Source organism: Antechinus flavipes, chromosome 5 (genome assembly GCF_016432865.1).
Source record: "Antechinus flavipes isolate AdamAnt ecotype Samford, QLD, Australia chromosome 5, AdamAnt_v2, whole genome shotgun sequence".
Classification (NCBI taxonomy): Eukaryota; Metazoa; Chordata; class Mammalia; order Dasyuromorphia; family Dasyuridae; genus Antechinus; species Antechinus flavipes.
The window spans coordinates 8,503,506-8,509,857 of NC_067402.1; the positions used below are offsets into that span (position 1 = coordinate 8,503,506).

At 49.1% G+C, this 6,352-nt stretch overlaps 1 long non-coding RNA gene across 1 annotated transcript; it reads left to right on the top strand.

The window, feature by feature from the left end:
* The first annotated feature begins 728 nt into the window (after positions 1-728).
* On the top strand, positions 729-3,142 carry LOC127564334 (uncharacterized). The gene is made up of 3 exons (XR_007954238.1): positions 729-836; positions 2,149-2,294; positions 2,776-3,142. It is a non-coding gene; the product is annotated as an uncharacterized LOC127564334 (long non-coding RNA).
* Positions 3,143-6,352: the final 3,210 nt, after the last annotated feature.

Below are 6,352 nucleotides of genomic sequence, written 5' to 3' on the forward strand. Positions count from 1 at the left end.
GGCTTTTCCCGCTCCCAGCCTGGACTGTCGGCCCCCAGGCCCATGTAAACCCTTCCTTACCTCAGCTTCCTCAACTGCCAGGAAGATGGGGCTAAGGTATCATCTTCTGCATGACTTTCCCTGAGTCCCCTCCCAGCTGCCAGCCCTTTCTCCTAAACTAGGTAAGTCAGGAGCTCAGCTCCTTTGGCTAGTTTTCCATTTCTTAATCTTCCATTTGTTCTGTATGTATTTTTATGTATCTTTGTCTCCCATTGGGTGTAAGGAGGGTTGTTTCATTCTTTAATCCCGGAGCCCGGCACCCAGTAGGCGTTTAATAATTTCCAGCTGACTGATTCCATGCATTTCTGCAGCTCCTGGTCGGAGTCACATTAAGGCAAAGGTGCAGACGCTTCGAGCTGGGACCTCGCAGTCTTTCCTTGAAGGTCCCAAGTAAATCTTGAGGGAGAGCTTACCCAGGAGCCTCGGGTTGGTCTCCGAGGTTCAATGGCCGAGCAAACAATGGTATTTCCTGGATGTTAACGTTTGGGAAAGCGGCCACGGAGGGTTCAACACGGGCTAAATATTGATTAGCAGAAACAAGAAAGTCTACGGCTCTCAGGAATTAAACCTTTCTCAAAGCGATTAGCACCGGCCCCTCACGCCGGGACCTTTGCAGCCCAAGCTTCGCCGTGCGTTCATTAATATTTAACAGAGCCCGTGTCCAAGTCAGCAGTCAGACTTAGGAAAGTGCTGCCAGGCCCGAGCTGGTCTGGGAGGGACTGCGCAGAACCTTGGAGACTTTCCCTCTGAAATGCTTTATTTTCACGGAGAGCAGAGCCCCGGCGGCCCCCGGACAGGTGGGTAGTGAGGAGGAGCGATTGACAGGGAGGCTCCACTAATCAAGGCCATTCTCCCAAGGACCCTCAGGAGGGGGATGATGGTCCATGGGTGGTACTCCTCCCTCTCACTTAGGATCACTTAGGGAGAGGAGATACTTAGAGGCACTTTTTTAAATCTAAAAAACAAAACAAAACAGCTGTGATTTACCCAAGGATGGAGCTTGGTTAGCTGTAAGAGCCTGGGATTTTCCATGGACTCATGGGAGTCCACAGCGGGCCGGCCCAAGAGAGTAGTGAGACCCCAGCCTGCCTTAAGGGAGAGGCCGTGTCCGTAACAATGAGACGGGGCCTCCACCCGGCTCGCTGGCCCCCGGGTCCCCCGAAGTGTAGCTAAATTCGCTCAGGTCCCTCTGTCCGGGAGCTAACTTAGCTTGGGGTGTGAGGGGTGTCTGCGCCGGGAGATGAGACTCTGGGGTGGTGGGTTCTGGGAGCCTTGCTGGTCATGGTGACAGACACACACCGGGGGGGTCCATGTAACCCCGAGGCTCCTCCTCTCACTGATCTTCGGACTGGTGCTGACAGACCTGGGGAAACATGGAAGCCCTTCCTGAAGTCAGAGACCCAAGCCTCTCTGGGCGTTTTCATTTCCTCTGACCGATCTGGTACAACCCGGGCTTCATCGGTCTCCATTTTCCCTTCCCTTTCTCTCATGTCTCCCCCATTCCACTTTGCAAATGTAGCACCAGGAACTGTCCTGTCCCTTCCGCTACCGCCCGGTCCAGACAGAAAATCACGGGATCCGGTGGTTCCTTCTGGACACGGGGCCCTTCCTGATTTTTGTCCTCAGTGTCCTCCTGCGTCAGGGATGGATGGATGCTCTCCCAATGCTGGAATATGTAGTGTTGCTATAAAGTAACGTCCCGGGATGGAAGTTTCAAACCCATGATTCTCATGCTGTCCCGAAGGTTCATTCTAGCTCCGCCTCCCTACAACCTGGTTTCCAAGGTGACAGGATCGACGATTTGTTTGTCCCACAGACAGATTTGGGGGGAAAGGGGGGTTCTTGTCTTTTTTGCTTCTGTCTTTAAGAAACACTAAGTGCACCACGTGGCCTCCAGAGGGCAGACTTTCCCTTTGGTTCCAACCTTGCAGTTTGTTTTGGAGGCCCTGAGAGATACTTCTCATTTCCAGTTGATCTGGGGATGAGAGGGGGAAGCAAGAGCCTCAGGAGACACACTCTGCTGTATTGTTCTGCGTCACCTCAGGCAAATCCCTTCCCCTTTCCCAGTTCCTCCATCTGTCAAATGAAATTTGCTTCACTTCCCCACAGGCCGCCGTGGGGTCAGATGTGACTTTGTCCGTTGAAGCAGAGAAGAGAGAGAAGAGATCACGAGGGGGAGCAGCCGGCTCCCAATCAAGTGTCCGGAGACCGAGGATTCGGAGCGAGAAGATCCGGGAAACCCTCCGCTCTCATTGGTAGGAAGGTTTCTCATGGCGTTGCAGTTTGAGCATGTGGGTTCAAATCCTGGCTCTTCCGCTTCTCTCTGTGAAGCTTTGGGAAAATCAAATAATTCCCACAGTCCTCGGTTTCCTTATTCTAAAATAAGGGGGTTCAGCTGCAGGTGGTCTAGAGTCTTTTCCAGCGCTGAGTTTGTGATCGTGACCTCGGACCAAGTCTGTCTCTGTAAGATGGGGACAGTCCCACCGCGGTACGGACTGCTCCGGCACGCAGCAGGGTTCTGCTTTGCTGGAAGTCTTGGAAGCTGAAGTGCCGGAAGCCAATGGGTTCAAACCGGTCCCCCCCTCAAAGCCACCGTCAAGGCCATCCTACAGCAGAGACCTGACCACCCCTCTCCTCTGCTCAGGCAGCCATAGCTTCTCTCGCCACTACAATGAGATGGAAACCCCCCAGCTGGGTATTTCAAGTCCTCCTTCCTGTGCCTCCTTCCTTTTCCAGCCTCCTTCCATGTTACTCTCCCGTGCGGCGCTAGAGCCAGAATGCAATGGCCTCTGCTGTGCTCTGTACACAATCTCCTATCTCCATGCCTTTGCTTAGGCTGTCCCGGACACCTGGAACACCCTCCCTCCGACATCGGCCTCTCGGAACCTCTAGCTCTCTTCAAGGATGAGCTTGCTACACTGGCTCTTTTCTGATTCCCCATCCTTTTAGTGCCTCCCCTCCATTGTTCAGTCTTTATTCTTTATGCATCTCGTATTTCCTCACAGTATTCCTGCGGATATTGTCTAGCCCCTCCCTCAGGACAAGGAATAGACCACTTTTGTCTTAGGGCCCCTAGATGTTGATTAAATGCTGTTATGTTGAACTAAGACTGGGTGTCATGATGAATAGAGCATTGAACTTGGCCTTGGGAGACCTCCCAGCTCAGACATGTAAGGAGCTGGGTGACCCTGGCCAAGTCACTTAACACAATTGTGCCTCAGTTTCTTCCTCCCTAAAAGAAAGGGAGCCAGACATGGGTCCCCTAAGGTCTAGTTATAAGTCTAAGGGGGCGGAGTATCCCACCCACACACCAGATGTAAGGGGGGAGGTCTCCTTTGCTCTATTATGCCAATTATAGGGTGGCCCACCCTCAGAAAATAGCAGAGTGCCAGAGGAAGATGGCTCCCACCAGATTCATTCTCGATTTATTGGGAAGGATTGGGGGAGGTTACTTAGGAGAGCCCAGTCATACAAGACCAAACGGTGGGACCCCATACCTTGTAACCCCGGCCAGGCAGGAATTGCCTAGAAACAGAACAAAGAAGGCGGAGTGCCAGCGCTGGCCCGGGGTCCCGTGCCAGCCTTCCCCTGGGAGGTTTGGAGCTTCTTGGGCTGTTTACATTTACTTCAGGTAGTTTACATCCTTCTGGGGAAGTGTAAGTCACATTCCCGGCCTGGCCCATCCCCAGACAGTCTGTCATCTCCCAGGGTCACAGCAGGCCAAGGAGACTCGGTCTTTGCCACGGACGGGGACAGCTCTCTGGTGGGCGAGGCTGGAGGAGACACATTTGGGGGTGAAGGTGATGTCAAAGCAAAAGATGTCAGTCACAGTATAATAAAGCCCATAGCATGACACGCTTTTCAGGGGGATGAGAACAGCTTCCTTCCCTAATTCAATTCAATTCAACCAGAATTCATGAAGTCCATTCACATTCTGTGGAGGCTCTGGGACTGGTCCCAGCCCCCTGGGAGCTTACTGACATTTTCCTGTGCAAAACTGGTAAATGAACACATAAAAAAAAAGATTGGGAATACCCACGGGCCCAAAACTCCAGAAGGGCACCGCCAAGTCAGAGCTGGAAGGGTCCAGAGGCCATCTCGCTACGCGATCTTATTGTGCCGGAGGGGACAGTGAGCCCAAGTGGGACACACTTTCTTGAACTTCCATAGGTGAGGAACAGAGCCAGGATGTCCAAGGCAAGGTCAGTGGGGCTCCAGGGGACCCCAGCATCTCTCACCGGAGCTTGTTTGGAGGAATAACCAAAGTTCCACATCCATGGAGAAGCTGCAAGGAGTTTATGACTGGGGATGGAGGGGGTGGCGGGGGTGGCGACCTTTATGGCAGCATAATTGGTTTCCTTTTTCCTTTATTTATTTTAGAATTAATTGTTTACATATATTTTATTTTGAGCATTTAAAACTGTCACTCCAAGGAGTCTGACAGCCAGGGAGTCCATGACACACCTAGAGAAGGTTAAGATGCACGGGCTTATGGGAAGAAGGAGAATTCGAGCATCTCAGACAGAACGTGGAGGTGGCCGGGAGACTGCTCTTCATACCCAGATCAGGCTGGAGGCCGAGGGTCTCCTTCTGCTCAGACTCTGTTTCTGTGACTGCTCATTTGCTTGTGACCCTGGGACCAGAAGTCCCAGGCTAATGGCCACTTGTCACAGGTGCCCAGAAAGCAGCGAGGGCTTGCTTAGTGCTGCCTGCAGGTGAAGAGGACCCTGAGTTCCAGGAGCTGTCACGGGGGCCAGCGGACCCAAAAGGCAAGCGTGTCAACAGCTGAGTAATATTCAGGAGGATGGAAGCCAGGGCTGAATGGAAGATGCTGGAGTGACCTTTTAGTAATTAGTCATTTAAGAAGAATGGTGTTCCTTTCTCTCTGCCCTCTTAGATTGGGACTCCAATGAAACTGGGAGTTCCTTCTTCACCAGCCCAAATAGTAGCCTTTATTAGGGAGATGGTTTCTGCTTCTGGGAGGTAATTAGGGAGTTAAGTCAAGTGACCCTAAAGGAAGCATCCCTCAGAGAGCACCAGAAATTTATAAAAATAATATTTCCCCCAATTGCACATGAAAACGATGTTTAACATTTATTTTTGAAAGTTTCAAGTTCTAAATTCTCTTCCTCTCTTCCCCAACCCTGACATGGTAAGCAATTTGATACAGGTTATACATGTGTAATCATGCAAAATGTATTTCCACATTAGTCATGCTATGAAAGAAGACCAAGAAAAACATGGGAAAAATGCTTTGATCTACAGTCAGACTTTCTCAGCTCTTTCTCTGGAGGTGGAGAGACTTTTTCTTTGTCTTTTGGAATCAAGTCTTTGGGTTACTGTATTCCTGAGAGGAACTAAGTCCACCTTAGTTGATATTATAAAATACTGCTGTTACTGCGTACAATGTTCTCCTGGTTCTGCTCACTTCGCTTAGTGTCAGTCCGTGGAAGTCTTTCTGGGCTTATCATTTCTTATAGAATGGCACTATTCCTTTACCTTCATATACCACAATTAATTTTACCATTCCCCAGTTAATGGGCATTCACTCAATTTCCAATTCCTTGCCACGACAAAAAGAGCTGCTACATTTTTTTTTTTTTGCACATCTGGGTCCTTTTCCCTTTTTATGATTGGGATACAGACCCGTAATGGCTGGATCAAATGATATGCACAGTTTGATAGCCCTTTGTTCTCCAGAATGGTTCATTTCACAACTCCACCAACAATGCATTAGTGTTCTAGTTTTCCCACATTTCCTCCAAAATTTATCATTTTCTTTTCCTTGTCATCCTAGTCAGACTGAGATGTAGGAGGTGAATCCTCCTTAATCATTCTTAAAATAGATGTGTTTGGGATTAGAGAGAACCTTCAGGAGTTTGAAATGTTCCAGGATTCATTGGATCAGAATAGCTTGATGGCAAAAGCATGACTTTTTTTGGCAGCTATACCATGGCTCTTGGATAAGATAACCACCATGTCAAAAAGATTGACTCAAATCCATCCTGTTTCATCAGGAAAAATAAGCCAATATCTGCTTGGACAGTGCAGAACTGAGCTAAAATATAAAATTCCTCATCATTAATCTTTAAAGGTTTAAGTGTCAGTCCCTTGAGACAGTGTAACTGTAATTATACATTGTTATTATATCTTAGTGTTTTTTCAATGTGCTCTGGGAGTCTTTTGTTTCTGTTAACATTTATTTTGTGTGCAAGAAATAAATACTTGTCCCAGATCTGATTCATGATGTACTTTGGTGCCATTTTATACCCTCCCTTTGTGGAGATCTAAAAATTAACAAAAACCTCCAAAG